The sequence below is a fragment of the Delphinus delphis genome, chromosome 5, assembly GCF_949987515.2.
Source record: "Delphinus delphis chromosome 5, mDelDel1.2, whole genome shotgun sequence".
NCBI classification, from domain to species: domain Eukaryota; kingdom Metazoa; phylum Chordata; class Mammalia; order Artiodactyla; family Delphinidae; genus Delphinus; species Delphinus delphis.
Window position 1 is genome coordinate 26,873,461 of NC_082687.1, and position 25,255 is coordinate 26,898,715.

The 25,255-nt window shown below is 40.9% G+C and overlaps 1 long non-coding RNA gene across 1 annotated transcript in view; it reads right to left on the reverse strand.

Annotated features, from left to right (window-relative positions):
* Positions 1–280: 280 nt before the first annotated feature.
* Positions 281–25,255, reverse strand: part of LOC132425806 (uncharacterized) — a 35,973-nt gene continuing 10,998 nt past the window's right edge. Inside the window, exons 2-3 of the long non-coding RNA XR_009519506.1 lie at positions 15,932–16,065; positions 281–611 (exon numbers count right to left, since the gene is read on the reverse strand). This is a non-coding gene — a long non-coding RNA (uncharacterized lncRNA). The remainder of the gene's footprint in view (positions 612–15,931; positions 16,066–25,255) is intronic.

Genomic DNA, 25,255 nt, shown 5'->3' on the forward strand with positions numbered 1-25,255 from the left:
CTGCACTCCTGAAACGTATACAATATTGTAAATCAACTAATACTTCAATAAAAAAGTTTTTTAAAAACAAAAAAATTTTTAAATAGAAAATGAAATAAATTAATAAAATGGGGATTTTTAAAAAGTAAATAAAAAGTAAAAATCACCTAGTTTTCAAAAGAAGAGAGCAAATTCCCAAAAGGTGAAATGAATTGCTGAAGACCAAATCTCTAGTTAGTAACTAGAATAAAGTTGTTGCAATCTTGATTTTATTTTGCTTGTAGTCTCTCTGTGCTAATTTCAATGTTAAGAGCCTTTACACATATACTAAATAGGGTTTACCTACATAAGGTAGCTGCTCTATATCTCTTTTTATTTGGGATATTGTCGTCATCGCAGTTTCTTTATAAAAGCTGTACCATGACACTAAAGAATTAATGGTGGGGCTTCCCTGGTGGCGCAGTGGTTGAGAGTCCGCCTGCCAATGCAGGGGACACGGGTTTGTGCCCCGGTCCGGGAGGATCCCACATGCCGCGGAGCGGCTGGGCCCGTGAGCCATGGCCGCTGAGCCTGCGCGTCCGGAGCCTGTGCTCTGCAACAGGAGAGGCCACAACAGTGAGAGGACTGAGTACCTCAAAAAAAAAAAAAAAAAAGAATTAATGGTGGGTATAAAAGAGTGACTTAGATGGTTAATTTTATATGTCAACTTGACTCGACTATAGGGTGCCCAGATATTTGGTCAAACATTATTCTGGGGGTTTCTGTGGGAGTTTTTTGGATAAGATTAACATTTAAATCAGTAGACTGAAGGAAGTACATTGTCCTCCCTCATGTGGTTGTCCCTAGTGTGGGTGGGCCTCATTCAATCAGTTGAAGGCTTGAAAAGAACAAAAAGGCTGACCGTCTCCCAATTAAGAAAAGAATTCCTGCCCGACAGCCTTTGAACTGGGACAACAGCTTTTTTCCTGTCTTTAGGCTTTAATGGAGACATCAGCCCTTCCTGGGTCTCCAGCCTGCCAGCCTTCAGGCTAGAACTACACCACTGGTTCTCCTGGTTCTTAGACCTTCAGACTCAGACTGGAACCTACACCATCAGCTCTCCTGGGCCTCCACCTTGTCGACGCACCCTGTAGATCTTGGGACTGTCAGCTTCCATAAACATGCGAGCCAATTCTTTATAATAAATAGAGAGAGAGAGAGAGAAAGGGAGGGAGGAATGGAGGAAAGGAAGGGAGGGAGGGAGGGAGGGAAGAAAGAAAGATTCTGTTTCTCTGGAGAATCCTGACTAATAAGTGAGCTTTCCTAATGTTCAGACGTTGTGTCTCTCAGGTGCCTCAAAATACACTTTCAAGGTGATTTTACAAGCTTTTGCACAGCTTCCATATAGACCATTTGGTACCACCACCATAGTTCAGATACATTAATGGACAAAGGGGCAGAATGAGTATGAACCCCCAGACATCACTGCTAAAATGAGTACTGTAATATTCTGGCTGTCTTACGTTGATTAGCTGGGAAATTTGGAGGTTAAGGTCCTGGACTGGTAAAATTCTATTACTAGATCAGAAGCCCTCTGGGAAAGCAGGTCAGCTTGTGGGTAGCTGGCCAAGGAAAGGGAAAAGAAAGAAAAGCCTGATTTAAAAAAATAGCCTATTGGTGCCTATTGTATGCCATGCACTTTGCAATCATTCATTCATCCAGCAGATATTACTGAGCACCTTTTTATGTGCCAGACATCGTTCAAGGTGCTGGGGATAGAGCCGTGTAAACACAGACTTGTTTTCCTGCTCTCGTGGATCTTACAGTTTAGAGAAGGGAGACAGACAAGTAACAAATGTGACTGAGAAAAAGAAAGCCAAAAGAAGGGATAGGTAGTACTAGGTGGAAGGAATTATAATTTTTGAAATTTTCAATAGGGTTGTCAGAGAAAGCATTCCTGTAGCCAAGATGACATTTGAGAACAGAGCTGAATGAAGAGGTGAGGAAACAAGTCATGTGGGGAGATATATGGAATCAGCATGCACAAAGGGCCTGAGGCAGGTGGGTGTTTGTATGCTCAAAAAACATCAAGGAAGCCAGTAGGGCTGGAGCAGAGCTAGCAAGGGAAGAGCAGCAGTAGATAAGGTCACTGAAACAGCAATTAACCAGATCATGTAGAGTCTTAGGTATCTGTGAGACAGATAGTACTAGTGGTGTAAATGAGATAACTGGAATTCAGAGTGGTTTGTGAATTTCCTACAATAATTTAGCTAGTGAATGGTGGAGCCCAGCATGGACCCAAGGTACATCTGGGTCTAACACCCTTGCTCTTTCCACTTCATTGTATTATCTTTCTCCAGAAAAAGCTTAGAGCCTCTCCAATTGTTTTGTGTATCCCTAGTATAGTAATTGCAATAAATATTTACCTTTTTTTTACTATCCAACATATCACATATCCTTCCTGTTTGGAGAGAAATCCCCACTTGTGAGCCTCGGCTTGCCAGAGTGAAACCAAATGACCAGATATTCCTTCTCCCTCGCCCGTGGCAGCAGGAGTGAGAGTGTGGGACCTGGGCCAACTTGATGCCCCTGCCCTAGACTTTAACTCCTGAGGGGTAGTCCAATATGGGTCGTCTAGCAATGCTGGTGGCAAGCGTCCGTCAGCGGCAGTGGCGGCGGCAGCATCCTGATCCAAAGCGCCTGCAGCAGGACCTTGGCTGGAGCGCTGACTCCTCCCATTTTACCAGCTTGGTTTCATCACTGCTAACAATTTTGTGAGCCGAAAGAGATGAAGGAGCATCTTTTTCAGCTCCCATTATACATTTCTGTTGGGAGAAATTATGCAAGACTTTGGACTGGAAAAAATAAGTAAGATTATTGTGTGTCCTGTTCATTGTACCTTTCCTGATTATATCTGCCCTTTACTGTTTCTGAGCTATACAACTCTATAATTTGTAGAAAGCTGAAAACAATACAAACGATTCTTGTCCACACAAATGCAAATTAGTTGTGTCAGACAGAAGCAATTGATTATTGCCTGTGGATAGATCCGTATTACATGTGTTTGTTAATGTTAAAATTCATTTCAGCATTCCTTATGTTGCTGTGTAAGTGTGTGGTACTTTGAATTCTCCTTTCAACCAGTTGTAACTTCTTATCAAGTTCCCTGAATAATTAATGAGTTCAATAAAATCTGTGCCATGTTGCATTTATTTGTTAATTCATTTCAGCATTCCTTACCCGCCTATGTATATGTGTGTTACTTTGAATTCTTTCAGCCTATAACATCCTACTGGTTCCCTCAACAACTGATGAGTTAAAATCTATAATGCATGTTCATCTTACATTTGTATCAGAGGCATGATTTTGCCACTTAAAAATACTATTCTCTAACAATAGTGAACAGGAAATCACATCACTGTCCTGTCTTTAGCTCAGAGCTCTCCCCCACCCGTGACCTCTGCCCTCTGCACACAGCCATGTACTTCATGGGGCAGGAGACCCAGGTGCTGGTTTTAGCTCAGACCTTAACCAATTCATTAATTCATATAGCCTCCCTGGACTTCAGTTCCCTCATCTTTGAAATAAAGAGAATGGATCCAGTATTTCTGAAGAGCCAATTCAGCTCTAATTCCTTCTGACTGCGTTACATATCTTTATGTTTTCTCCCCACTATCCTTGGTGAGTTTCTCACCCCTTTACCCAGGTTCTGCTGTATTTATTTCACTTTCCACCACAGCATTCCCTGTTTTCCTTCTCTTACTTTCTCAAGGCACAATTCCCCTGTATTCAGCTTCGTGTCTCCCCACATCCCTACACACACACACACACACACACACACACACACACACGGGTGCAGACCCCTTTATGGGAACCAAAAGACTACAACAAACCTGTACTTATTACAGGATTACACGGTAGAAACAAATCATTTCCACTCTGCTTTGCCTTTAAGCCCCCCCAAAGAAAGTACCTCAAAACAAAAAAAACAAGTACTTCACCAAAAAACAAACCAGTTGAACAAACAAACCACTTGGATCTTACTGTTCAGTTTAACCCAGAGCTAGATGAATAATAGCACAAGTAATGAGCTTTTTTTTTCTTCTCTACCATTTCCCTTGCTCAGCTGGGTCAGGAGAATGCACATTCTGAGGATCTCTTTGTAGCAGATGACTGACTGCTCAGGCCTGAAATGGCAAAGACTCAGGAGTTCCTGATCCTTTTCCTGCATTTCACAGAACAGAACAAGAGTCCTCAAGGTCAACCACCCTCAGGGAATCTGCTCTTACAAAATGCTTTCCTGTATATTTTTCTACCAAGTTCAGTTAAGAATTCAGATGGTATCTTTTCTATCTAAAGAAAAGACCGGGGGGAAAACCAAATTTGATTCTCCCAAGAGTTGTTTCTAACATTTAATTGCAGGCCAGTGTGATGTGATGTCTAAGATTTCTCACAGCTCATAAAATATCGGGATGTTTGAAGGTTGGAGAAATTGTGCCAAACAAAGAAGGCGAGAGGGACTTCCAGGCCAAGGAAACGCATATGCAAAGCACAGACTCTTCAAAGACCCCACTTTTCTTGGCAGGGGGAGTAAGTAGTTCAGTGTGGCTGCAGCAAGGGGCTGTGTAGGGTGGAGGAGGGAGAAAGGAAGGGGATTCTGAGGAGGTAGGTCTGCAGAGATAAGTGAGAGCCGGACTGCAAGGGCCAAACTGCCCCCGCACCACGAGGGAGCTCACAAAAGGAGGCCTCCCTCAGATTGGCCTCTTTATAATCCAACAAAACATGGAGATGTGACTTAGGAAACTTCCCCTTTGAGGTACTCATTCACACTAAGAGCGTTTCCCCACACACAACACCAAGAAGTCACTGGACCCTCGTGTTTGCCGAAAAGCACAACTATGGAAAATGGATGCCTATTTGGGAGTTGTTGCTCTTCTCCATGCAAACATATGGGGGTGATGATCTTTCTCTCCCCACGCCCCACCCTCTCTCCAGTATTAAGAAGTCATTGAGCAACCATCAATAGAAGTAAACAAGCATAGTTGCAGTAACTCCAAATACTTTATGGTACATTCATGACTCAGGAATGTGGGTCAAAGCACATGATGGTTCTTCGTCAGGGAATTTCAAATACATATTCACTTTGATTTTGGTCTCTTGCGGGACATATGGACAGGTGATGCTTCAGTCGCCTTATTTCCTGGCTAGCACTGAAACCGAGCAGGACTCTGTGGGCCTCCTGGGCATAGAAGCCTTTCTGTGTCTCCCATTCCTTGTTTCCAGGGAACAGACCCCCCACTTCATGACCTTCCTTGAGTTCCAAAAGGGCAGATTAGAACAGTTGCTAATCAGGGAAGGGAGGGGGCAGAGACAAGGGAGGAGCAGACAAGAAACAACAGTGCAAGGGATATACATAACAATATCTTTAAGCTCTTTACAGAAATAAAACCCCCAACAAAGGGAAGATGTCAGCATTCTTCATTCCAGAGGAGACCACCTGAGGCCAGATGAAAGGAAACAGAGAAGCTCATCAAGCGATTACCTGAGACCAGATTAAAGGAGTGCAGGCCCTGTGCACACCCTGACCTTATCAGCAACCCCGCCCTTGAACTATTGCTATAAAACTCTTCACCAACTCCTCCCGGGTTGAGACACACAATTTTGAGAGGCACAAGCCCACTGTGCCTGGCAAAGCAATAAAGCCATTCTTTTCTACTTTACCCAAAACTCTGTCTCTGAGATTCAATTTGGCACCGGTGCACAGAGGCCAAGTTTTCAGCATCAGCACTGGGCTCTCTGCTGGGGCGTGCCTCTCTGTGCCCGCTGAACTTATGAGGAGGAGGGGATTGGTAAGAAGGACTGCCATTTTGATAAACTCACACAGTTGCCTGAATCTATGATCTCCTGCTCCAAGGTACAACCAGCCTGGAATAAAACAAGAGAGCAGATCTGCCTTCAGTATACTCCCACCTCATTCCTGTCCTGTCTCTTCCCCACTGAGACTCACCACGTGTCTTAAGCAGCTCAGGCTGTCATAACTAAATACCACAGACTGGATGGCTTAACCTTCTCACAGTTCTGGAGGCTGGAAAACCAAGATGAAGGTGCCAGCAGGGTCAGTGTCTGGTGAGAGTTCTCTCTCCTTAGGTTGCAGACAGCTGCCTCTGCTGCATCCTCATATGGCCTTTCCTCTGTGCTTGCCCAGAGAGAGAGATATTCTCTCTGTCTTTCTTTCTTTCTCTCTCTCTCCCCTCCCCCTTCTCCTTCTTATAATGGCACTAATCCCATAATGAAGGCCCCACCCTCGTGACTTTATCTAACTTCAACTGTCTCCCAGTGGCCCCATCTCCAAATACCATCACATTGGAGGTTAAAGCTTTAACATGTGAATGTGGGGGACAAACATTTAGTCCATAACATTCTGCCCCTGGCTCCCACCCCCAAATTCATGTCCTTCTCACATGCAAAATACCTTCATTCCATCCCAATAGCCCTATAAGTCCTAACTCATTCCAGCATCAACTCTAAATTCCAGAGGCTCATTTAAACATCATCTAAATCAGATGCAGGTGAAACTTGAGAGATCATTCGTCCTGATGCAAAATTCCTCTTCAGCTGTGAACCTATGAAAACAGACACGTTATGTGCTTCCGATATATAATGGTAGGACAAGCATAGGACAGAATTCCCATTCTAGGAGGGAGAAATAGGAAAAAAGGAAAGGGTGGCAGGTCCTAAGCAAGTCCAAAACCTAGCAAGGCAAACTCCATCAGATATTAAGGCTTGAGAAAAATCCTTTTTGGTTTGGTGCTCTGTCTTCAGAACCTACTAGGGCAGGGGTCCCTGGGAGTGGAAGCAGCAGTCCTCATGAACTCAGAATCTAATTTGGTGTCCTTTTCCCTTTCCTTCAGGAAGAGCACAAGCTCACAGCCAGATAGGTCTATGTCCCTGTCTTGTAGGATCCAAGAAGGCCAAGAGCCTTCCTTCACTCTGTGCCCTTCAGTTCAAACTGACAGTGTTTCGCTCCTATAATCCCATAAACTTTTATCGATTGAGTGACAGTGCAGCCACGCCCTTAGTCTTCTCTTCAGAACATGCTTTCTCACTTTTTTTAATATGGACAGGATGAGAATTTTCCAAATCTTCAAGTTCTGGTTCCTTTTTGCTTAACAATTTCCTCTTCAGTTCCCCTCTCTTCTCTCATTCCTCAGTCAGAAGGAATCAAGACACTCCTTCAACACTTTGCTTAGAAATCTCCTCAGTTAAATATCCAGTTTTATCATTCATAAATTCTACCTTCCACAGAACACTAGAACACAGCTCAGTCAAGTTCTTTGCCACTTTATAGCAGAGATCACCTTCCCTCCAATTTCCAATAATGTGTTCTTCACTTCCATCTGAGACTTCACCAGAACTGCCCTTAATGTCCATATTTCTAGTGTGCACTTCAAAACTCTTCCAGCCTCTTGCCCATCACCCAGTTCCAAAGCTGCTTCCACATTTTTAGGTATTTCTTACAGCAACACCCCACTTCTCAGTACCCAAATCTCTCTTACTCTGGGTTCTCCAGAGAAGCAGAACAAATATATAAAGAGATTTATTATAAGGCACTGCCTTACACAATTATGGAGGCTGACGAGTCTCAAGATCTACAGTCAGCAAACTGGAGACCCAGGAAAGCCAACAGAGTCCAAGTCCAAAGGCAGGAGAAGACTCATGTTCCAGCTCAAAGGCAGTCATGCAGAGAGAAAGAATTCTTTCCTACTCAGACTTTTTATTCTATTCAGGCCTTCAGTGGATTGGATGAGGCCATTCACACTGAGGAGGGCAATCTGCTTTACTCAGCCTACTGATGCAAATCTTAAGCTCATTCAGAAACATCCTCACAGACATGCCCCCAAATTATGTTTAACCAAATACCTGGGCACCCCATGGTCTGGTCACATTGACACATAAAATTAACCATCACACCAGGTCAATCTGCCTTGACCTGCTTTCCTGTTTTTTCCTCACATGTCTAACCCTAATCTCACCTGTTCACCACAATTTTCTGATTTTGTCCAATAATCAGAATCTTTCTAAGAGACTGCTTGATTGCTCTAAAAATTACTGCTAAGATATTGGTAAGTGCAAATGACTTAACAATTATTCTCACTACTGCATTTAACCTGCACTTTACTTAAGGAAGAAAAAATTTGTATTTTGGTAAGATACATATAGCATAAAATTTACCATTTTAACCGTTTAAAAATGTACAGTTCAGTAGGATTAAGGACCTCCACAATGTTGCACAACCATTACCACTATCTAGCGCCAGAATTTTTTCAACACCTCAGAAGGAAACCCCATACCCGTTAAGCAGTCACTCCCCACTCCCCCTCCCCCAGCCCCTGGCAACCGTCTCCAGGGATTTGCCGATTCTCTTATTTCCTATAAATGGAACCATACACTATGTGGCATTTGGTATCTGGCTTCCTTCACGTAACTAAGGAAGAATGTTAGCCTCCTTAGCTAAGGGAAGGTGAAAAATGGAAAGTAGACTATATTTTGTGAAGTAAACATTTTGAGGTATCTTTAAAATCACACCAACTACCTATTTCGTTGTTTTACCAAGATTTGGAGAACTCATCTGTGATTCCTCTGCCCCAGACATTGTGCTTTATGTTATTAATTCCTGCTTTCCATGGAGGTTTGAGGCAGCCAGACACAAGCTGGCATCAGGACAGGGTGGTAAATGTGAAGTCACTTCAGGGGACCCTCTTCCCCCACCCATCAGGGAGGCCTTCCTTCCCTGAAAGTGACCTGGCAGGACCATGGGGTCATAAGGTCAGGCAGCCCTGAGGGGCACAAAGATGTTTGTCTCCCAACACGTTAGGTCTTGAGGAAAATAAAAAGCAAGCATGTCTCTGGCAGAAAAGTAAATTATTCATGGACTTTATTTAAAAAGAGAGACCATATTTATAGGGGAAAAAATGGACGCCATTTCAATTCCAAAAATCACTTCCAGAAGAAGAAGATTTTGAATCAAATGTGAGTCAAGGATACTCCCTTCCTAGTTCGCACGACACAGCTCCAGAGCTATGGAAGGACCCCAGGTTTGCTAGATGCTGGTTTCTACAGTGAGGGTAATCTGAAAGAAGGCATAGCTTTATAGGGACTGTCCTGCACAGATGGCCAGCCCAGACTGCAAGCCTGCTGAAGTTTTGTGGGAAGGGAGCAGCTTGGCAGCCCTCAGTATAAAGGGTCTGAGAATGGCAGCCAGAAGGGCACAGGGGCCGCTTCAAAACACCCAAACCCTGGAGGCCCACTCAGGGCTTCAGCCCGGGGCACAGATTTTATATGCTGCCAACTCCTCAGCTTTATACAATCTGACATACGTACCTATGCTGAGGCTTTACTTTTCCTTTTCAGCCCTTCCTTTTTTTTTTTTTTAACCAATCTCGCATTTTTATTAATAACCAAACACAAAAAGGTTGTAAATATTTTTAGTCTTTGTTTCTATCCTGTTACTATTAATATTTTTGCTAAGATTAAAGTCTGGATTCATCCTCAGATGCGTTCATGTTGTTTTCCTGCTTCTGTTTCAAAATATGGACCACATAGTCCTTATTTTTTTTATTCCCTGGTGACCAGTTTACATTTAATCATATACACAGAGCTTCAGCAACTCGCTAAACAAATCCATGTGTGGGTAAAAGGAATATGGCAGACTGGTCTGGGCACAAAGGCCTTTATATTTTTCTCCTTTTCAGAAGTTTCTAAAGTGTACAACTGAACACAGGACGCTGGTTAAAAATTCACAGATTCCTTTTTAAATAAAGGCATTTGTCTTTAAACGAAGTCCGTTAACCCAAAAGGATCCCTGTTTGACCCCATAGATATTTACATTCAAAAGACCTGACTACAAGGCAAGGCCAATGGCTTTTAACAAACATTCCTGAATTTATCCATGCTGTTAAACGCTCTCCCCTTCAAATAGGTAGCAATATTCCAAGGACTTTGCTATTGTTTGAAACAGCTTTGGGACTCCAGTTAGTAACTGCCTTCCTCCTCGCGCTGAGGGAATTACTTTGAATTTCCTGAACGATTAAAAGAAAATCTTTTTCTCATCTGTGTAAGTTTCATTTTCAGAAACAATCAAGTCATTCAATAAGGCAGATGGTAATTGACTGAATAGAACTGCTTTAGCCTAAGTAAGAAGTGACTACAATGTAATAAGACTAGCTTTTTCTTTAATATGATTCCTTAATTAGTCCCAAAGGTAATTCCAAAAGAAGTTCTTAAAAGGTTTAGAATATATATTTTTTATATTTTTTTCTATATATATATATTTTATATAAATAAATAAATAAATAAATTTATTTACATTTATATCTAATTAAATATGTTTAGAATATATATTTTTATTTTATTTTATTTTATTTTTTAAAGAAAAATAGGCTATCCTCACTTTGATTTTCCACAGGTATTCCATGCTATTGGTGACCAGATGAAGGGAGTTGGCTGTTCTTTAGCTTGCTACACGATACATTTTTATTTAACAATCCCATTTTTGAAGCAATCTGAAATTACTTCCTAGAACTATACTTTACTGATCTCTCCCCAAACAAACTTAAAACATTCACATGGATATACAATCTGGAAGTCAGTGTATATGAAACAGAGCAGGACCCTGTGGGACCCTCCCATGTATAAATCCTTTCTCTCTCTCCCATTTCTTGTTTAGGAAATAGGCTTCATTCAGCCTCCTTGATCTTCCTTGAGTTCCAAAGGGCTGATTCAAACAGCTGCTAATCAGGGAAGGGAGGGGATGCAGAAACAAAGGAGGAGCAGTCAAGAAACATTATTGCAGCCCTGGGGCAGGGTCCTGGTTCCTCCTCAAGGAATATACACAAAATACCTTTGAGTTCTTCTGCCGGATCTAAAGTCCCTACCCAGGTAGAGGATGGTAACTTCAGGCTGAGCACACTATGCCTGGGACACCATCCTGTTACCTTACCACGAGCCAATCAGAATAAAGTATGCACAGAACGGAAGATAATGAAGACTTTGACACCCCCCCCCCTCCCCAAATGATTCTCCCCTTAAAAACTTTCATGGTCAAACAGAATCTTCAGAGTTGGCTTTTGCACACGAGTCCACCTTCTCCCCAGTTTGCCAGCCTCCTGAATAAAGCTATGGGCTTCAAGTATGGGCTTTCGAGCCACAAGCAGCCAAACCTAAGTTTGGTAACATATATGCTATGCACAACAGATAAACATACGTTAAACATACACATGAATATTAACGAAATATTAAAATACTAAGTCTACCTATGGGAATTTATAATGTTGGTTTCAAAGTCTTGTTTCCAAAGCTAATTTCATTAGGCATGTCTATGATGGGGTTGCAAGCATGGCATGTCCTGGAATGTTAGGTGCCATACAAATTACTTTAAACAAGTTTCCTATTTGGCCCCCATAGAGGTGTTTAATATGTGGATAAACCTGCATTTTGTTTTTTGTATTCCTGTTGATGATGAAAGGCAGAAGGAAATCATCAAACACTGGGCACCTACTGTTCATGAAAAACTGAACATGGTACTAATTTAATTCTCTCAGCATCTCTGAGCTAAATAGTTTATCCCCACTTATAGATAAAGAAACTGAGGTGTGGGGAATTTAAACAGCAGAACACTGGCACACCACTGGCAAGTGGGAGAAATGCATTCAGAACTAGCTGATCACTGAGAAAAAAGCCAACGGCTTTTGGAAAATGAAATGTAAGTATCTTCCACAGAGAGCCATTTTTTTTCCCCAAAAAAACTGATGTTAACATACCCCCCTAATCACTTTTTTCATTAATCTCAATAATTATTTTGCCACACTTTTCCCCAAAATGAAAGTGTAATTATCTCCCAATCTGGGAAAATAAAATGTTCTATCAATTTTTATCTTGTTATTTTTACAAGGAGCCTTTGGAAACCAGTTAAGTGCTTGAACCAGTTAAGTGTTTGGGTGGGACATATAAAAATAAAGCAAGCTAAATAAAGAATTGTTGAAATAAATAGAATAAAGAAAAAAATGAACCTTAGTTAAAAGATACTTGGAGACTTAACCACCTATGGAGGTAATAAGTTAAAGATTTAAATTAGGAAAAAAATAAAGAGAAGAGCCTTCAAATAAAACAAAGAGGAAGCTGAGAATCAATGTCAGGGCATTTCAGTTGACCTTAGAAACATATTTTACTGGTGACTTTTTTGTTTTTAAAACTGTTTTTGATTTTTTTTTCATTTGTTAATGGCCCCAATTTTCCAGTTTATCTCCCAGTGTATTCTGCCTATTAAAGCTTGTTCATTTTCAGCTTTTATTTTCTTGTTCAGCCCCTAATGACTGACAATTTGAAAGGAAACCAACTAAAAGAAGGCATTGGACTAAATAATGAATTGTTTTCATCATCTTGATGGATAGCAACTCAACTATATGATAAATATAAGCTCCACAATTTCCTAATATTTTCTGAGATTCTTACCTTATTTCTGTGAGTGTTTCATTGTCATTGCCTTCTGTCTTTACCATTGCTAAAACTAACGCCACCCAAATCCTAAAAGGGGTTAAACCTAAAGTGACTGATGTTTTGATAGCGGTATGACAAAAAAAAAAAAAAAGGTCTTATCCAGAATTTTTTTTTCAGAATATTTTTTTTAACTGCATAAATTTGACAGGCAATACCCAGAAATTTAGACTTGTGAATATGTTATCTGAGGAGTTCTCAAAATCTCAAAATTACTTGCATAATTCTGGCATTTTTGCTTTCTGTAAGTCTGCATCAGCATCTGTTTTTATGCCAAAGGCATATACAGAAACCTGTATGCATTGCTCATCTTGAGTTGACATCTTATAAAGCAGAGCTGAGTACAGAATTTTCCTTCACTTCAAAGGGCATACTACAGGGTGCAAAGAAAGAAGGGGTTGGGTCCTTCCAGCCAAATGTTGCCCTCTGGCACTCATACTCAACTCCCCGGGGATAAAAGAGGGCAAACTCTGGACCCTTGTGACTCTAGGTAACATTTCCCACAACCCCTGACTCATAAATATTGACATTTGGGAAAAACAAGAGCAGAAAAGAAAAAGGGGCGGGGCGGGGGGGGAGCTTTACTTTTCTTGAAGTTGTTTCAAGTTGGAATGTACATATGTTTTCCAAAGCCTGATTTATATCAAAGATACCATTATGATTTTTAAATAAAATACACCTTATCTTGGTATGTTAAAAAATAGTCTTATCCATCAACTAGAGAAAATAGGAAACAAAACTTTCTACAGAGTTTTGTTTTGCTTTGTCTTGTTTTGTTTTGTTTGCCATCAGGAAAATAGTTTTAACTAACAGTACTGAGCAATTTTTTCTAAAAAGAACCTTAACAATATTCTCAGAGAAAATCTTTTCTGCTGAATATCACATTTTTTAATCATAGTGAATTTGGAATTCTTTATTTTCAGCATAGTCTTTTCTTTTTTCCTTTTAAGTATCTGTCTCCACCCCTCTTCGCTTCAAAAAACAGAAACAATATGGTTAACTAAGACCTCCGAGAATTCTTCATAGACCCTAGTCTGTTTCCATTGTGGAACTACAGCGCAACCTGGTGGTGATTACTGTAATTAACACGGTTTACACCTGTGAAGGGCAGAAGTTACAATACAAATGGAAATAAAAGAACGCCTTGTATTTAGGCTTTTAGAAAATAAACTATCAAGAAAAAGAACAGTGGAGTGGCTCTCTTAAATCATAATTGCGAGTAGAGCTTTTTATATTTCTTAATATAATATACTTTTTAAGAAAAGTTTAGTTAGGTTGCTGATGAGGGATACAAATTTTAGCCTTCATATATGTTCACAGTAATCCCTATCATGACTTATGAAATTATATGAACAATGTTTCAAAAGCATTTAAGAGGTTAAATATCTTCAATAAGTAATAAAGGAAAGTAAACTAAATAGTTTATCAGTCTTTTGAGGATTTTTTTCTCTTTGTGTCTCAGGTAAAACAAGCACCATCAAAAGAAAAAAAGATGCATTTGTCATAAGACTTTTCCTCCTAACCTTGAAATTTTAGCTAACAAGAACTCAGTTAAGTTCAGTTCCATTCTTTGAAAGGACATGTTTGGTTTTTTTTTTCCCTAAAAGAGAAGACAGTTTTATCTGCTTTTCTTTCACATCTAGCAACACCACTGATGCAGGACTTGGACAAAATGGTGATTCATAGTAACTTGTCATCTTTTATGTGTTTATGGTACTTTACACCCATTCTCTTATCTAATCCTGTCAACAACCCTATAAATTAAGGATCAGTGTCTCCATTTTACAGATTAGAAAACTGAGGCTTAGGGATATGAAATAACTTATTCAAAGTCACTCAGCTGGTGAGTGACAGAGGGACTGAACCCTTCTCCAAGGCGCATGCTCAGGGTCTGGCGGATGATCAGCCCTCAGCAAATCACTGTTGACAGTGAACAAATGCACCTGATGCAAGGATGGTAAAGTTAAGCCTGGACTGGAGCCAAAGTCATTTTACGCCACACCCAGTAATTTTTCCAGTAAACTTTAGACATACTTTGACTTTCTCTTGCTTCTGCATGCAATTCTTCTGAGTCCGATAAGTGCCTCCTTTGTTCCAGAAAAGAACAAAGAAGAAAAGCCAGGCAGGAGTCACCTGAGCTTCACACCTAGGCTGTTTCACCCATGAAGCACTAACAGGGGATCTTTACAACTTTTGTGCCATATATCCCTTCGGAAGTCTGGTGAAGTTTCTGGAACCCATTGCCAAAAAAAATCCTTTTAAGCATATTACAAGGAAAATCAACTATTTTCAAATAAAATTTTCAAAATATTTTTAAAAACTACTTTGCAACTTATGTGCTCATTTATGAATGCGTTAAATGATGAGATGTACCAGTAGATTTAATAACTACTATATTTTTAAAGTAACAATAAATATAAATGATATTTTGAGATATCTGTAACCCCTGTAATGTGCTTTTAATGTATCTGTGACTTCTTTTGGTGAGAGAGATACTGTTAATGTTAATATGTAGCTTATACTCATAATTAAAGAAAATGCCAAATTTCAGTTTGAAGTTAATGAAAATAAGAATTTCTTTTCATCCAGGTTCATGGGCCCCTCACCCTCTTAAATTGAAAAATCAATCTGAAGTGAATTACTCATAGACAAATCTTTTCAAAAACTAAATTATAAATCATAATTTATAAAAAATTATAAAATTAATTCAAAAATGCCTACAGCAAATATATACATCATATACACATAAAATCCCTTGATTCACACATGAGATATTCACTTCAATATGAATGATGTGATGTGAGGCAAGGCTCTAAAAATAAGCATGTCTAAGACCTAGGAAGATATTAAAAAATAGTCTTACCTGAGTCTTAGGACATTCATCAAGAAATAAATAATTATTTATTGATGACCTATAATAATAATTCCTTTTGACTTACCAAATATTTGTTGAGCAGTTACTATGTACCAGACACTATTCTGGGAGTTTTAGGAAATAGGTGAAAAATGAATAATTTTATTTCATTTGTTTGTGTAGTACTTTATAATTTTCAAAGCAGTTCTAAACACCTCCTTCATTCATTCAAGCCTAATTACAACACTGAGAGGTAAGCAAAAAGGGTCTGGAGACATTCATTAATTCCATATTCCCACAATAAACCCCACTCCAGACACATGGTAGATACTCAATAAATGAAGACACTGCTCTGTTCTTATCCCTTAAACAAGCCCCTGAATTGGGGTTGTCAGATAAAATATAGAAAGCTCAATTAAATTTGAATTTCAGATAAACAAAAAGTAGTTTTTTAGTATAACTGCATCCCTCGCAATATTGTAACATACTGTATTTGTTTGCTAGGACTATAATAACAAAGTAACCCAGACTAGGGGGTATAAAAACAACAGAAATGTATGTTCTCACCATTCTGACGGCTAGAAGTTGGTAGAGTTGGTTTCTTCTGAGGCCTCTCTCCTTGGCTTGTAGATAGATGTCCATCTTTTCACTGTGTCCTCACGTGGTCTTCCCACTGTGTGCGACAGTGTCCTAATCTCTTCCTATAAGGGCACCAAACATATTGGATTAGGGCCCACGCTAGTGACCTCATTTTATCTTAATTGCCTTTGTAAATATCCTATCTCCAAATACCGTCACATTCTGAGAGACTGAGGACTTGAACATATGAATTAGGGAGGGGGCAGAATTCAGCCCATAACACACACTAAAACATTATTTGTCTTTTATTGAAAATTCAAATTTAACTGGCCATCCTGTAGTTTTATTCACTAAATCTGGCAACCCCACCCTGGATGTCCCTGCCTGAGAACTCTCTCCACTGCAGCAACTCAGCCACGGGCAGGAATCGGCCGGAAGTGTGGGGAAGTTAGGGCCCCTGTTAGCAGCCAGCAGTCAATGATGGATGTACTCTGGTGGACAAAGGTATCAGCTTCCTCTCTCTCTGGCAGACAACCCTAAACATGTTCTACAAAGCATCCCAGAGGTTCCCAGTGGGCTGGAGCCCAGCTGCCCTCAGTGGTAACCTGTCTGTGAATGTGTCCCGCCTTGGCTTCCTCTCCTTCAGTATCTCCCCTTCTCACTCCCTTTCTGCTATTCTGGGGTCGCCTCCCAGATAAACCTTCACATGTACATCCTTGTCTCAGGATCTGCGTCTGAGGGAACTCAACCTAAAACAAAATGCTTATTGAATTAAATCCTCATTTTCAGATACGAGGTTCAGGGGACATACCAGATGCTGAAGGGTGTGGAGGTGCAACGGGATGGGACTTCTTTCCCTTGCTCAGCAATGCCTCCAGCTAACAATCGTGACACTCGATTCGTGTAGCAGGCACGGGGAGAGCCCCTTTACAGGTATCCTGGCTAATCCTTTCAACCACTCTGCATGGTAGCTATCTCTCACATTGCAAAGGGGGGGAAATGGATGCTCAGAGAGGTTTTCTGAAGTCACACAGCTATGGCAAATGCCTTTGCCTTGAGGTGAGTTGAGAAACAATATTTATCATGAAAAGATAACTAACAACTCAAGAGAGTAGGCTGAAGTGTATACTAGGTAGCTCAGAAAAGAAGTCCCATGATTCTTCTCTGAAACAATCTGAAGAAATAATAGCGAACTGGAAAAATTAGGGAAGTCTTCACGGGAGAGGTTGGACTTGGGGTGAGTCTTAGTGGATGTGGTGGATTCAGGGGTGGGAAGGAGGGCAGGGGAGAGTTTTGGGTGAGAAGGGGGGGTGAGCACAGTGCAGAAGCAGGGCTGGGCATGTGTACTGACTACATACAGACAGGTGGCCTGAGGACAGGATATAGGAGACAAAGCCATATCACAGAGGACTAAGAATGCCAAATAAGAAATACAGAGTACATCTAAATACTTATCTGCAGCAAATGAAGGTTGTTAAAAGAAGAAAATTGACATGATCAAAATAAGATTTAGGGCTTCCCTGGTGGCGCAGTGGTTGAGAGTCCGCCTGCCGATGCAGGGGACATGGGTTCGTGCCCCGGTCTGGGAAGATCCCACATGCCGTTGAGCGGCTGAGCCCGTGAGCCATGGCCGCTGAGCCTGCGCATCCGGAGCCTGTGCTCCGCAACGGGAGAGGCTACAACAGTGAGAGGCCCGTGTACCGCAAAAAAACAAAAACAAAAACACACAAACAAAAAAGATTTAATCAGATTCATCTGACAGTGGCTCGAAGCAGAGATTGGTGAGTAGACACCTGACAGTCCCTGCCCATGACAATAAAGACCCAACCAAGAGTAGCAAACAGGAAGGTGTAGACGATGGTACAAAGAAGGGGTTTTCAAACCCGAGTCACTGAAGAGTCAGAGAGAAGGAAGAATGAAGAAAGCTCATTCACTGCCCCAGAGTAATGAGGGAAATGGCACCATGAACAATATACTGAAAAGCTGGATATAGGAAGACGAAGAGAATAACTCTCCCAGGGTGTTAGACTGTTCCTCTAAAAATTATACTCAAGATACTCTGAACAATCTGGAACCGTGGATCTGTTCCCACTTGCCAGAAGGAAGTAACTCAACCTGTGGATGAGTCAGTATCTCTTCTCCACCCTCCTGATTCCACCCTATGACCTTGCCTGTACCTAAGCCCAGAGGGATGCTATAGAGGACATTGGTTGTTTCTGCCTGCCCGACACCAGCCACCCCCTTCACCTGGTAACAGCACTCTTTCCTGTAGTGATCTCATTCCATGCAGAACAGGTGGGGCTGGTCCTGTACCACTCCACCCCCACCAACCCCCCCCACCCCTCGCCCAGCTACAAAAATGGGCATATAACCCTACCTGCCGATTAGGCCACCCCAGCCCCCTTGCAGTGATTCCAGAAGAGGCATGTGGCTGAAGCCAAGACAATCCTTATCCATGAAATCCTTCTTGAGAACTAACAGGAAACGCTTCTTTCTGCTACAATGAGTCCATAGGAGGAGTTAGGTGTTGTATAATCAATTAAGGGTTAAAAATCAAAGGATGGGACTTCCCTGGTGGTGCAGTGGTTAAGAATCCATCTGCCAATGCAGGGGACACAGGTTCAAGTCCTGGTCCGGGAAGATCCCACATGCCGCGGAGCAACTAAGCCTGTGCGCCACAGCTACTGAGCCTGCGCTCTAGAGCCTGCGAGCCACAACTACTGAGCCTGTGCTCTAGAGCCCGCAAGCCACAACTACTGAAGCCCGCGTGCCTAGAGCCCGTGCTCCGCAACAAGAGAAGCCACCGCAATGAGAAGCCCACTCACCGCAACAAAGAGTAGCCCCCACTCACCACAACTAGAGAAAGCTGCACACAGCAACAAAGACCCAACACAGCCAAAAGTTTAAAATATAAATAAATAAATAAACTTATTTTAAAAAAAAATCAGGGTGGCTTGAGGGCTAGGAAAGAGCTGGGCTAAGAGGAGAGAACCAGAGTCCTAGCAAAATCATTTGAACCCCTGGATCCAGCCATATCTGAAGTTCCCTGAACTTCTGAACTTTCCGACTACGTCATCAACAAATTCTCTTCATGTTGTTTTCTTTAAAAAAATACAATTAGATTTCCAATCACTTGCTACCCCCAAAAAAGTTTTTGTGCAGATAATTTTATTAGCTTTTTTATTAAAATCTGTCCTGCCGTTGCCAACAGCCCCCACAATCTTAAAAATCATTTTACTAAAGTTCCTCCTTCCTTGGCCACCCGTTCCTCCCCTCTCTCTGCCTCCCACATCCAGCGTATCTGATGTACTTTAAAAACATTTAAAAGTTGGCTCTAGCAGCACACCCTCCCTTATGTGGTCACTAACAAAGGAGGATCTCCAAAAAGAGGAGAGCAGCAAATAACCAGGTCCAGAGGACAACTGCAGTCCTAGCCAACACCTTGATTTCAGCCCAGGGAAATCCAAGCAGAGAATCCACCATCTGACCTACTGAAATCATGAAACCGAGCAGGACTCTGTGGGGCTCCTGGGCATGGAAGCCTTTCTGTGTCCCCCATTTCTTGTTTGTAGGGAATAGGCTTCAGCCTCCATGACCTTTTCCCAGAGTTCCAAAGAGCAGGTTCAAACAGTTGCTAATCAGGGAAGGGAGAGGATGTGGAGACAAGGGAGGAGCAGTCAAGGAACAGTAGTGCAGGGAACTCCCTGGCGGTCCATTGGTTAGGGCTCCACACTTCCATTGCAGGGGACATGGGTTTGATCCCTGGTGGAGGAACTAAAATCCCACAGGAGGGTCGGTGTGGCCAAAAAAAAAAAGGAATAATAGTGCAGCCTTGGAGCAGGGTCCTGGTTCCACCTCAAGGGATACATAATATTTTTCAGCTCATCTGCAGAACTAAAAGCCCCAACAAATGGAAGATGTTAACTACTGGATGAAGCATTTTTCTTTCCAGAGAGAAGGTCACAGTTTGATAACCTCGAGAATCACAGAAACTCATCAGGAGACCATGTGAGGCCAGATCAAAGGAATGCAGGCCCTGCACATACCCTGATCCTTATCAGCAACCCTACCCTTGAACCAGTGCTATAAAACTCCTCACCAAATCCCCCTGGTGCTGGGACACACATTTTTGAGCGCATTAGCCCACTGTGTCCCCGCCTTTGCATGGCAAAGCAATAAAGCTTTCCTTTTCTAATTCACCCAAAACTCTGTCGCCGAGATTCGATTCAGCACCCATGCAAAGAGGCCGAGTTTCAGCATCAATTATGAGATAATCAATTCAGATTGTTGTAAGCCACTAAGTTTCTAGTAATTTGTTAGCTGGCAATAGAAAACTGATACAGATTAGATGCAACAATTTGCCCTTCACCTTAGGAGGGATGTCTTGGCATGCCCTAAACGACTAGGACCTTAGAAAACACACAAAATGCCGATGCAGTCTATACGTCTGGAGAAAAGCCCGCCCTGACTCCTGGTACAGAGCTCTTCTCCCTGTGCAACACTGGCCCTGCACGCTTGATCATCCACTGCAGTAAATATGATCAAAGCTCCTTCTAATTCCTTACTTGTGGCAAGAGAAAAATCTGTGTTCACTCTCAAGTACATTTAGTTTAACAGAATCAAAACAAAAACCCACACTTGATAGAATCATGTAAATTGCTATTGACACTATTTCAGACTTAAGAACCTTCAACCAGAAAGAAAGGTCAAAGCAAAATGGAACAATAGCTTGGAAGATCATTGTTTCTTTTCCTTTCAGAATTTCATTATCAACAAAAACTAATATATATTGAGCATGCTATTATAAGGCACTGTACCAGGCATAACAGAAAAAAGTGAGTGCATAAAACATAGTCCTACCCTTTTTTTTTTTTTTTTTTGGCTTCACCTCGCAGCACGTGGGATCCTAGCTCCCCAAACAGGGATCAAACCCACGCCCCCTGCAGTGGAAGCGCAGTCTTAACCACTGGGCCACCAGGGAAGTCTCAGTCTTACCCTTTTAAAATATGGTTGAGTGTATAGAATACAATCATAGCATACATAACCAACTCTTCTTGATAGCCTATTCTAACCACTACATGAATGATACAGAATAGGGAATAATCACTGAGGACTGGAACAATGAGAAAACATTTTTTACATAGATATAGATATCTATATACATACATATCTGAATCACTTTGCTGTACACCTGAAACTAACACAACATTGTAAATCAACTATATTTCAATGAAAAATTTTTAAAAGAGAAAAAAAGAGTAAATGGGCAATGGTGTACAGGCTGGATAAGAGGTATCAGAGAATCATAAAACATACTATTCCACTTGTCAACAAAAAAATTAATCAGTTGATCAAAGAAAGAAATGGAAAATTTTTCGAACCAATTTGAGGATTATAACCTGGGAATAGCCTCTCACAAAACTCTGAGAACTGTTCCGTCCATCAGAGGTCAAACCACAGTTATGTAAGTTTTTGAGACAGAGGGCTGTACATTAAATGACATATTTTTGACAGTTTATACAATCTAGCAACTAGTGGGTCACGGGTCATGGTGGCCCCTTACAAGATTAAGAAGGAAGTTTTAAGCTGAGGGTACATGCATATTCATGAGGGGGTGGTGGTGTATGCATATTATGAAGGAGCTTGATCAGAGGAGAATTCAGTATAGAACTGGGGCAAAGGTTGACAGAGTCCAGGCTTGGGTCGACTGGAGTCATAAGGGTCATAAAGGTCAGCAGCATCATTCCTTAGGTTCCAGTTAATCTGATGGTTGAGTGCTCCAGGGGGTTTGAATTCTGCAAAACAGCCCAAGAATGAGCTTCAGGCTAATCTTTACTTTTGAAACAGAACTGGGAGTCTTTACAACTGATACATTGTCTCCTGATTGGGTTATCTCCCTGGCCTGGTAATAGCTGTTTGTTTTTTACCTTCTTTTGTTCCTTAAAATCTTTAACTCCAGAGACCTATTCTTCTGCAAGGGCAAGCATTGTGGCCAGGCTTAGATCACAAACTTACGTTAAGAAAGTTGTGTCTGGTTCTCTTCCCTTGGGGACCCCCTGCCCTATCTGCTTACAGGTTCCTATTGAGCAAAAGTTAAAAAAAAAAAAAAAAAAGGAAAAAGAAAAGTGATGAAAAAAGCTGCTAAGAGATAAATCGTAAGATTCCTAACTCTTTCTTGAAGAAAGTGTTGCCAGTTAAGACTAAAGAAATCTTTTTTATTAAATCAGCAGTAAACTGGATTATGTGGCCTCCACAATAGATATTATTATATATTACATATATGTAATACATAACATATAAATAAATAATATGAATGTTAGAAATATGAGTTCATATCAATAGGCTTCCATAATAAGAAAGTGTCTAGCTTTATAAACCGTCTTTGGGGATAAACAAAAACAACATCCTGCTAGATCTAAGAATTTGTAACTGTACACCCACACACACATCTCCCAAGATTAAAATAATCTGATTAAGAAACCATAGTGCCCCCTTAAAGCTGAAATTTTTTAAGACTGTGAGTAAAGTTGACAGTGATATAGCTGATGCAATATATGATGATAGCTCTTTATTAGAGATTTTAAGGATTAACTATAATTGGAAAGAAAACTAGACCACCAAGCCTCATTTAGGTATTATAGATTTTTGCATAAAATTTTAACTAGTCTTCAGTTGCAAATTTTGCTCTCACTCTGCTTGGCTTCACCTCTTTTCAGAAAATATATGTCGTGCAGTCTTGGGCTCCCTGAGGATAGCTAGTATGGTCAGTTCGGTGTTGCTGTAGACTTCAGATGTGGATATTGTCACCCATTTGCTCTTTCCAAAGACAGGGCACTTATTTCAGGACACCTGTCCTGTTGTATCAGCTTTTAAAAAAATGCTGGTGACAGTGTAGCTGAAAATTCAAATGGTAAAAGGATTGGAAAGGGTCAGCATCTTTCCTTCTGCTGATTTTTAAAAACTGATTCTCGAGAAGAATGTTTCTGTGCAGCATGACCAGGCTGTGGCACCACTGATCCTATCATTTGCAAGCCCCTTCGTTATCAGCATAGATGGCCACACCATTCATTCAACCCATAGTGATGAGAATCAGACATGAAGATGGCTGAAATAATTGGGTCAAATCTGCAGCAGGCCAATTCACTGGTCACATAAAAATGAGGGCATATTCAAAAATCATAATGGATCATTCCCTGCAGGTAAAAAAGGAGTGATGCTAGTGACGTATCAGCTAATTTCAGAGGGACACTAGCAAGTAAAATGATGTAGATGATGTATTTATATGGGTGTGGAGTAAAAATAAACAATACTGTTTTTCATAGAAATGTAGGCAGATTTATGTCCCAAACATCAAATTTCCAGCTCATTTCCTCTCATAATAAAAATGTTAGTAATGGAAGCATTGGGGAGTCAGAATATTTTAAGCTATTATTTTGAATACTTTCTGCTATGTTATGCTGGGCTGGCTTTCTTTTTCACTCTGAATCCATCCTCTGCCCTTCCTTGCTGTATTCTGTGCCCCGGGAAGCTGATCTGCTTGGACTACAGCAAAAGGCTCCTTTGTCCTCTGGCTTCCAGTGGGTTTGGCCAATAGGGGACATGAACGCAAGATCAGGGAAGGGAAGAGAGCAAGGTCCAGCACTAATGGCTTCTGCTTCCCTTGGTGGGGTCATCCCTCCACAGACAGTCATAGCTCTTTTTTATGTTTTTTAATTTTTAGCAGGATTCCAATATTTTTACTTGAATTAACACTCCTAGGGTTGTTGCAAGTCTTTAGTTAATATCCAGAATGCTGAAAAGGTAATTTTGACAAGTTTTGCCAGCGTTTTCATTGCTTTTATGGAGGAGCAGGTTTGGGGTGGCCATTACTCTACCATTCAGAAGTTAACCTCCTTCTAAGACAGCATTTTTGAAATTCATTTAAGTTGTTTTAGTACTTTGTTCATTTTTTATTTCTACCTAGTATCCCATTATATGGATATATCACAATTTGTTTATGTATCTGCCAACATATGTTTGAGTTTCTTTGTGAATATGTGTCTTCTTTGTTCTTGGATAAAATCCTAATACTTGCTGGGTCATAGTTTTATAAGGAACTAATAAAACACTGTAAGTGATTTTAGAAGGAACAACTAGTTTTTCAAAGTAGTTGAATTCTTCTACACTCCATCAAATGATGTATTATGAGAGTTACAGTTGATTCACATCGTCATGGTCATATCTTTGTCAATCTTTTTTTTTTAATTGAAGTATAGTTGATTTACAAAGTTAGTTTCAGGGGCTCAGCAAAGTGATTCAGTTAGATATATGTATCATGTATATATATATATATATGATATATATATATATACAATACATATATGTACCATATATATCTCATAGCTCTTTTCAGATGACCCATTCCTTCCACACAGCCTCTCCATCATCGTGTTCCTCTTTGCTGTTACTTCACCATCCCAAGTGGTTTCCATGCTCCTTGACCAAACCTTTGTAAACAGTCCCTCTATTGAACACTCTTTTTTATTTCCCCCTTGGCCGCGCTGCAGCATTCAGGATCTTAGTTCCCCCACCAAGGATAGCATCCACGACCCCTGCAGTGGAGGCAAGGAGTCTTAACCACTGGACCACCAGGGAAGTCCCCTACTGAACACTCTTCAAATCGCCCAACTTGACCAACCATGAGTAACCTTGACTGAATCATATGATGGTAATCATTATTTAGAATTATTTGACAGTGTTAATTCAAAACAGTTGTGTGATAATAACAAAAGGTGTGGCTGTTTCCCTTTACCTTGTGCATAGCTTCCTTGATACACCTGAGACAAGATTCGTGGAATGTACCTTCAATATTATCTCCGACCTTCCTCAAGGGTATGTGGCCTTGCTTTTATTAAAATGTCTCTGGGTCTAAGAGCAGTCTTAGGGAGGGAAAGCAAGTAACTCTGTCAGGTTGACTCAAGTCAGGCTTCCATTCACCAAATGTGTAATTTTTGGTGATATAAATCACCTGGTTATCCAGTTTACTGGGAGCCAATCCCCATGGTACTTCTGTATACTTTCTTTCTATCTTTTGTTCTGGAATATCTTTTCAAGGATATTCATATAGCAAGCAGCCTTGAGAGGTAGAGATAGCCTCTCCTTCTAGGGCAAAGAGCACATTTGTTTCCCGACTAGGATGATAAAGACAATGTCTCTCTCCAGGACAAAGGTTGACAGGTTTACTCTCAGGTCATTATAAAAGACAGCGTTTTCTAAGCTCAGAGTTGCTCGGCTGTGGTGCAAACTCCTTCCTACACAGCATACACCTGGGTC